Source organism: Falco punctatus, assembly GCF_963210335.1.
Source record: "Falco punctatus genome assembly, chromosome: 2".
Taxonomy (NCBI): Eukaryota; Metazoa; Chordata; class Aves; order Falconiformes; family Falconidae; genus Falco; species Falco punctatus.
Genome location: NC_137581.1, coordinates 34479309 through 34488561, shown reverse-complemented (window position 1 = coordinate 34488561; position 9253 = coordinate 34479309).

Below are 9253 nucleotides of genomic sequence, written 5' to 3'. Positions count from 1 at the left end.
ACTGTCAGGATGAAGAAATAAAATATACGAAAAACTAGGTTGCCTGTGCAGCCCTCTCCAAGGTGCATTCTCATAGCGCACCGAACATGGATGCAGTTCAAGATCTCACAAAATGTACCCTGAGGCCTCTTACTTTTAAAAATGATTCAGAAAACAGAATATTGAAGGTACTCTTCTTCTATATAACAGCCTGAAGAGGCTTTTATAGAGGTTCACACAATTATCTTGTGTCTTATATTCCTGTTCCCTCTTCCATGCCTTCTCCCTGGAGTAACAATAAGGCATTTTTTTCCTGCATGGTGTCTCTCCCCACCTAAAAAGCCCATCACCTGGAAGCTGTGTTTTCTGTGACCTGCAGATTCAAACCTTCTCCAGCAGAGCAGAGCACAAACATGGACCTTTAATTGCTTGGATAACCGCTGTAATCAGGAGGCAACCATGCAAGAGACAGACTCTTCATCATGTTCCAGATGTCTCTTGCAGAAAAAGACTGAACCAGTTCCATCCTTGAAGAAAAATTTAAATTAACATTTGAAAAGGCCCTACCGTGAAGTTAGAGGTGCTCCTCGCTACAGCCAGGAGGTAGGCAGGTTGGGAGGATTTCTGACACTGTGCAGTCTTCCACCACCCATTCCCAGCTCACAGGTCTGGTCAGCCCTTTTTGCCACAGACATTCCTCTGAAAAGCCAAGCCCCACAGCTATGCCTGAGAGCTCTGGCTGAACAAGTGAAAGATGGACAGCAAAGAACATGGATTTGAGAACAACTTCTAGATCTTGCCTCTGGTTTTGGTGCACTGCAGTGCCCCAGGCTGGAAATCCTGTAGAAGTGTCACACTCATTACAAAATGAAGGATGTTGTTAAATTAAACATGAGGATGAATAATGAGAGCATACGCTCTGTTATTTATCTGACTTTTTTAATCATTTTACATATTTTATATATCAGACCACTTCCAGAACAGAAGAGCCATAAATTTTTTGTGCAGCTAACCCAGTGTCTCCATCATTAGCATTGCCAATGTACCTTCCTGTGGGATAACCTGGTATCCAGGAAAGAACGGGGTAAATTTGGTACTACCTGGATGTCTCTGCTAAGAAGTAAGCATCAAGAGAGAGTTTTGCCATGTGAAATGTTAACTTTCAGTTGCTGGATTCATCCAGGGCATGAATGAAGCTCTTCAAATCCTTTTAAATGAAAACTATGGCTTGAGGCTATCTGCAGTCACTTCGAGATAGTCTGCTTTTGGGGGCCTTTCTTTTTGGTGGTTTGTGAGGGAAGCTAAAGTCCCTGGTCACAGTTCTGGGCCAAGTTGTAGCATCTTCAGCAAGTTCTTTAGCAGGGGAATTACAGTCTAGACACCCAGAGCAAGCAGAGGGCCAACACTGAGCTGAATTAGCAACAAATCTATTTAAGGAAACATGTCTATCATCTGTTTTATCAAGCATATGTACTCTGCTCATTACCTTGCACCATTAAGACACTTCATGCAGAGATTGTAAGATGCACATAAGCAGTGCAGAAACTAGGAGACTGCTTTTTTTTTCCTTCTTCATTTCGCCTGGCCTCATCAAGACTCATTCAGGACCACTCTAGCCTAACATCACCCCAGTGGTGAAAAATGAAATCCTCCTCCCAATGATCTGAAGAACAAGGGGGCATCAAATATAGAGGGAATTTTCAGAGTGATTATAGACAACAGGGACATGATATTTCAGCTACAGGAGTCTGGATAACTGAGGACAGATGTACTATGTTATACATGAAAACACATGTTTAACTACTGTTAGTAATGACAGTTTTAGCCATCTTGCCCTCCCATGGTCCAAGGGAGGACACCCCAGGAGAGAGCAGTCAACCGCTTCCGCCGCCCCACATCCCCTGGACAGCTGTGCTCAGGAGCTCCTTCACCAAACGCAGAGCCTCCTCCCCATCCATGATGGATGGGACAGAGGAAACCCTGTGGAGCAGCCCTCTGCCCTGTGTTCCTGGGACCAGGCTCCACAAGCTGGGAGGACCTGGTAAGGTGCCTTTCTCTAGGCTTTCTCCCAGACTAAAGCATCTGAGGCAGAGTATGTGGAGTCTGAGCCAGGTGAAGGGGAAAACCAACCCTGCTCAAGCATTGCGCAGTCTCACTGCCTCATTTCTGGCCTGGAGACCCCAAAAGGCACACAGGCTGGGAGGTTAATCTAAAATAACTAGAATATTCAGAATCTGGCTGCTGGATCTCCTCAGGGTTCACAAGGGGCAGATCAGCCACTCGTTGCTTTCATTATCTGGATTACAGTGAACAGAGAGAGAAGAGGGTAGAGGCAGACACTTCCCTGCAGACTCTTTGCCCAGATGTTAAACCAGCTGGCTATGAACCCCACACAGAGGCTTTGCTGCCAAAGCCAGGGCCGACAACAGAGATGGAGGCATGGCCTCTACCTTTCCCCCTCCTGCCAAAACAAACCAAATGATCTATAACACAGCCCAAACCCACCACAGCAGATGCCACCTGGGAAACTGCTGTGCAGAGTCCCACAGCCCCATTGGTACCGCGTCCCTCAGGGTTTGGAGAAGACCTTTGCCACTTGCACCAGCTCTTGCCAGTGGACCTGGAGGGGCAGTCCCATGAGGACCACAAGCAGTGGGGCCCACACTTTGCATTGCCTTTGCCCCTAGCCACTGCAGCACCCTGCCCACCCTCTTCCCCATATGCATCTCACAACTTCTTACTCACCTCACCACTGCTTCAAGCTGTCACAGTGACCCTCCTCCAAAGATTTTTCATCCTATTTCTGTAAAATCTTCTCCTTCCCTTTTGCCCAGCACACATTTCTAATTTGTATTTAAAGTACGCTTCTCATGAGAAATGCGCTTAGCCCACCAGGCAAGACAGGAGAGGGAGCTCAAATAGACACCTGCATTGGAGAGAGAATAGCTCTGTCTTCTGGTAATCCATCATATTCTGGGCCACATGCAGGGAATTCAGCAAACCCTCCTCAGGAGAAGTTCCCTTGTGTCTCTGAACTGAATGGCTGGCACTCCACACCCTATTCATCCACAACGTGTTGGCATTCATAACAGGTAAATAAAAACATCATTGCCAAATGCTTCTCCCTTCTCGTTTCCAAAAAACAGCAGTCTGTGGATAGAAAATTTTGATTTACATAACGAGCAACTATCAGACTGATAACACAGAACAACCAACACTGATAAGCAGAAATTAGGACATTTACCAGCTTCAGCATGTTTGAAATCCTGTGTTTTCTCTTTAAAAACAATGAAAAACCTTTCTGGATAAAATCTTTCAGAATGTTTTATTTCCTCAAGAGAACGGATCTCTTTTCTTAAAAAAAAAAATGACTCGCTAATATTAAAATATACTGAACCTGATAGAACAGAACGTCTCCTTTGAAGTTGTTTCAATCTTTTTAAATATCTAAAGGACCTAACCCACACAGGGCTTGCACGTTTTCAGCTTGGAAAAAAAAATATCAAAGCTTTCTCCCCTTTTTTTTCCCCCATGTACACCTGCTTGCCAATTATGGGAATTAGGAAGAAAAAAATCCGTGTCTGAAAGAGGTAGTTTTTTACACTTTTGTAATTATGCACAGGATTTAACCATTTGGGGAGGGGGACTGCTTGCGGGGAGAGGAGAGTTTTATTCCAGGAGTTATGCACGCACTTTCATCCAGGATCAAGTGTCAACCACCAGGTGATTTTTCATAGGGATCACCACACTCCTCTGCTTCACAGCTCATCTCTGATTTGCTCAAACGATCAACAGCTCCTCATCTTCTTTATTAGTCTCTCTGTTTATCTGCCCAGCAATGAGCTCCAGCTCCTGCAGCCAGAGAACAAGCCAAGAATAGCCAGATCCAGAGCTGTGAAAGATACTCTTCCAGCATCATCTGGCTCCTTGGCAGAGTCTGTGGGCAGCTGTACTCACAGCCCCATCCGCGCCTGCCGCTGGGTATGTCATGTGTACCACATGCTGTAGTGGTACTGGCTGAGCATCTCTGTCCTCCTGGACACAATTTTCCTTTGATTCACCTTGAATCCAAGAAACCCATTATATGGCCATGGTCTCAGATTTGATAAATAAGGGCTTTTTTAATGATTGCCCATAAAAGATAGCCAACATGTCTTATTTCTGCTGTCATACTTTATAAATCTACGCACTGCCTTTAAGGACCATTCCCTTTGCTGTACCAAGCATACTTCAGCAGCACTTTTTCACAGCACACGAGCAGGATCTTTTCCAGCTGATTTGTAGCACAAGGGCTGGACTTCTTTACTAATGGTTAAACAAAAAGCCTGAAAAAAAAGGCATGGAGCAGAGAACAGGAGGGCTACCTCAGGACTGCTCTGGATAGTAAGGCTACATTAGCCAGTCTATAATTTTCAAAATATATTTGCTTATTTTTTTCAGGAAAAATATACCCAAAAAAATTAAAGTGAGCAAAATGTTATTCCTGATATAAAGGGATAGAATCCTACATGGCTATTGCCTTGTGCTTTTCTCTTCTTTCCTTCCTTCCTTCTTCATCCCTTTCTCCCTTCCACAAAAAAAGACCAGTAAAAGTGCCGTGTATATGAGTTACAAGCATCATCTATAAAAATCCCATCTTAAAATATTACTCGTATCACACTGTCTCACAGTCAAATTTCATAGGAAACAAAGCACTAAATGCAACATAAATTACATCAGCATTACAACTTGGGCATAAATTATCTGAACTAAACAAAATCTGACCTTGCTTCTACTAGTTTGGTCAGTGTCTCCATTTTAGATGCTGCAGGTCATCCTTAAACATAAGTTTGTCCTTTCAGTTGATTTTTACATTTAAATTGGTTTAATAATTTGTGACATAACAAGCATTAAAATATAAGCATTTTCTACCTAAGGAACTAACAGTCTGTCAGCTTCTGCAGTAGATGTGACACAGCCGAACACTTGAATCAAAAAACAGAGAATATTTCCATGGACTGCAACTGATGCAATTGTATACAGGCATTTGTCTGCTCAAAGTTTCAGCCCCGATAGTTTTTTTCTTTCTTATTGTATTTGTCTAAATCCAATTGCAAGTTCTTCAGGGCAGCAATCTGTCTCCTCATATGTTCGTAAAGCACCATATGTACCTATGGCATTCTGTAATAAGTAATTTCCTATCTGCTTATGATTAAAGAGGGATTTCAGGTGAAATACTGTAAATTGAAATGGACAGGCTAGGAGTACAGCTTACATTACCAGCATCATCAGGCTGGACCTTGTGCTTCAACACAGGATGGCAGCCACTGTGCTATGCACAGTTTGAGCTTGCCTATGTGCAGCTTTAAATGCTTTTGAGAGCCATCCTACAACCATTCCCTATGTCCTGACACTATGCCCCTAAACAACGTTGTGAGATGTAAGAAAGCTCTCTATTAAATGCTTTGTACTGTGGTACATGTTTGGTTGTAAAGGTATCTAATGCTTTTTCCAGGATTACTCTCAGAAAGGGAGATAGACACACTGTGGAGCAACTGGAAAGACAGGAGTGCACTATCTCAACTGGATGTGGAAAGGAAGTGGGATAAGCCACAGAACAGGGGAGCAGAGAGAGAAGTTGTGAATTTTTTCTATTAATATTGTTATATTAATAGGACTCACTCAAGGCATGGACATGTCCAGACAGGTCTGTTCCCCACTTAACAGTAATTAATTTGTGCAGGTGATACAGCAAACATGACCGTCCAGCTGCATGATGCATGCACAGATGAAGCTTCTGGCATGCTTAGGGTTACCACATTTATGATAGCAAGAAGACATGCAGTAGCCTTCTGGGAGTGGTCCCCAGCTCATGCCCTTGCCTGCACCCCAGCACACTACGATGCATATTAGCAGCCATCCCAAAGTCCCTCCTCTTCCAGGAAATCAGCCCTACACATGCCCTTGCTGTCCCCCAAAAGCAAAGCCCCTTTCCCTCAGCATTCCCACTCCAGATCTCTCGGTTTCCCACAGAAATGCCCATACCCAGCCTCTGCTGCCCCAGGGCTCTTAAACCACCTCAAAGCTCAAATTCCCCAGCTACTCCCAGACCACAGCTCCGAGCCTTCCTGACTCCAGATGCTGGTCTCAAAGCCTCTGGGACACCAGCACTCCCACCACATCGCTCCCATCACTTCCCACCAAGCCCTCAGCTCCCCAGGCTTCCTCAAACCCTGTAACACGGCCCAATCATGCACCCCAGATTTGCCGTCTCACCACCCCCTTTCCTCCCTCCAGGCTCTAGCCCATTTCTCCCTTTCCAAATTCTCCCGCCAACTCCTTTCACCACCCAGTCCCCCAACCTGGTCCTCCTTCTCCCACCTTTGCTCACTCATCCCAAGTTTTCCCACCCCACCATCTCCCCACTATGTTCTCCCTATACAGAGAGTCCTACCTGCCTCCACCCCTGTCACTCATATCTGCCACACCACTGACAGCCCTGACATCCCAATGGGAGCAGACCTTCAGCTTCTCCCACTGGATGAAACCCCACAGCCCCCTTTCCCTGCCCACATCTTCTCCAGAAGAGTTATTCTGGAGGAAATTTCCATCAATAATGACTTCACCAAGATTTTAGGTGTCTGGAAGGGTTTTAGAAAAATAAAATCAGTAGTGTTGCTTTTTTTCATTGCAGCATTTTTAAAGGACCTAAACACAGGCTGAACCCACTGCCCTGTGTGGAGTATTGTGTAAACCGTAAGACAGAGATGTCTTGCCCAGGAACACACAGCGAGGCCGTGGCATGGCAGTATAACCTAGATCTTCAAACTCACAAGGCACACCTTAACCAAACTGTGCCTGAGCATCATTTTCGGCTGCCCAAAATGAGTTTGTCACAGCTTTGCCTCAAGGCTCACCTGGATCTTTATCCTTTGACCACCTTAGAAGCCTGTTTTCCTTCTCAGGAAGCTGCAGACCCCCTATAATGCGTCGGTGCTATTTATTCTCAAACAGCGCATTTGTGAGGCAGAAAAATGAGGGAGCCCCATGCAGAGGTTCCTTCATCACCACAGGAAGAGGGGAGAAGGTTTACAGCTGCAGGGAAAAGGAAGCCAAGAAGGTCACTGCGTACCTGGAGGACAGTGAAAAAAAAAGTCGCCACCTGGGCAGACAAAGTTTGTTGCTTAATGAGCAATCATTGATCTAAACCTCCATCATGCCACTGGCAAGTTGTGTGATTACGGGGCATGCAGGACAGGGTTTTCCCTCCACAGACCTATCTATTTCAGTGGCTATGACACCCAAGAGAACTGCACTGGAAGTACATTAGTAAGACTGCAAAGTCAGGCACTTAAACTAGGAAATATGGGGCCTAAGGTGCTCTTTGCAGCCCCAGTCACACTGTGATACAACCCTTATGTTTGCACAGTGCAGCGTTATATCTCCACCGCTCTCCTGCTCTGCTCCACAGACCCAAGAGCCCTCGTTCCCTTCGGTGGCCCATTCTGGGTCCTTGCTCCATGCCACAGTTTCCTCACATCACTGAAGTCCTGCTCAGGATGGAGGCAATAATTTTCTGATAGACTTTTCTTTGGCCTTCCCCACTCTTAAATTATAGTGATTCACAGATGTTAATTATCTTATTTCCATAATGAACCTGTGGAAGGAGGGTGTATCATTAACTCTGCATTACAGCTGGTGAGCTGAGGCACAGAGAGATGCAGGTTAGTAGATAAATATCCACTAATTTTGCACACCTAAGATGAAATACTCAAGGGCTGCTTTCCCCTCACTCTGGAGGGCCTGACATTGCAGACACCATGATGCTTGATGACTATCTTCCTAGACTTTAAAGTAACAGATACTGGAAAAGCATAAGTTCACCACCAGCTCTCTGGCAGTCGTCCCCAGGGTTGGGAGCCTTAGGGACATTGCACAAACAGTGCCCCGTTTGAGGAAGCACAGAGCCAAGGCCAGCACTGGGCTACCATCACCAACCTTTCTTGAAATCAAGAGGGTAAGGGATGTTTTGCTGGTGGGTTTTGATGGATGTTTCCTGATAGCAGAGGAATAGTTGGCTCTGTCTCACCTGGAATAGCAATCCAAGTTTGTAGCAGACCAAGAAAAAAGCTACTATGATTGAAACAGATTCTTCTGATGTTTCTTTCCCAAAACCTTCACCCCTCCTTTCGTCAAACCCAGCAGTTTCCTTACCCACTTGCCTGAGATCACGGAGAGATGCAGACTGCTTTCAGGCCTCTGGATCTGTCCAGCCTGCACTTAAAACAAAAGCCAGTCCCAGCTAAGGTCATGGTGTGCTCACTGCAGGTAGACCCTGTCAGGGAATTTACCTGCTTAATGTCTACTGACCTGGGGACTGCACTGTTTCAAAAGTATAGCCCAGTTCAGTTGAATGCTCACAGAAATGGCACAAGTCACTTGCCTGCTTCAGCAGGGCAACTTCTTGCAGAATTTCAAGTCCTCAAGTGAAACCGTGAAAACCCCATGATTTAAAAAACAAATAAACAAACCAGAAAATAAAAAGAGGAGAGTCTGGGTATTTATCCTACAGGCAAAGCAACCAATAAAAGACCTAGGATAAATCTACCCTAGCTTCCTTCCTGGAGATAGCTGAATGGCTTCAGCTGAAACTTTCTCCTAGAAAGAATAAACAGCCTGAAGCAGACACCCAGCATGAAAAATTTCAACTTAAATAGTTAACAACACTTGCTGAAGAATAAGATCCTGGAGGCAGTCTTCTATACAAGTATTGTTCTTACAGGACTACCTATAGGACATATAGAGCCTGAGTGCCTTTCCCCAGCGTGCCCTCTACCTCTGCTCCTGCTGCCTTTGCTCACCTCTCCACTGCCCATTCCCAGCCCAGCTCTGCCAGGACCAGACACACATTGGACCTGCCAATGTGGCAGACTGTGGTCTGCCAGGACCACACAACCCAACCTGACACCAATTTCTCACCCTGGCTCCTTTATCTGGGGTAAGATAGCACAGCAAACTCAGTGCTGGGGGGTCACTAATCCAACGCCTTCACTCCAAACTACAGCTTTTCACTACATACTTGCAGTTCCTTATATTTTGTACTTTTTGCTGTCCTCATCTCCGGTGGGTCTGCCACACGTCTTTTGACTGGTTAATGACTTTATCCCTGAGCTGAGCACACAGTCTCCAGTCATTAACGAGCATCATGTATTCATGTTGTGTTATGTATCTTGGAAAGCTGCATTTGGATACGGTCTTCCTCTTTGCAATGCCAGGAGTGTCTTGCACAAGCCTC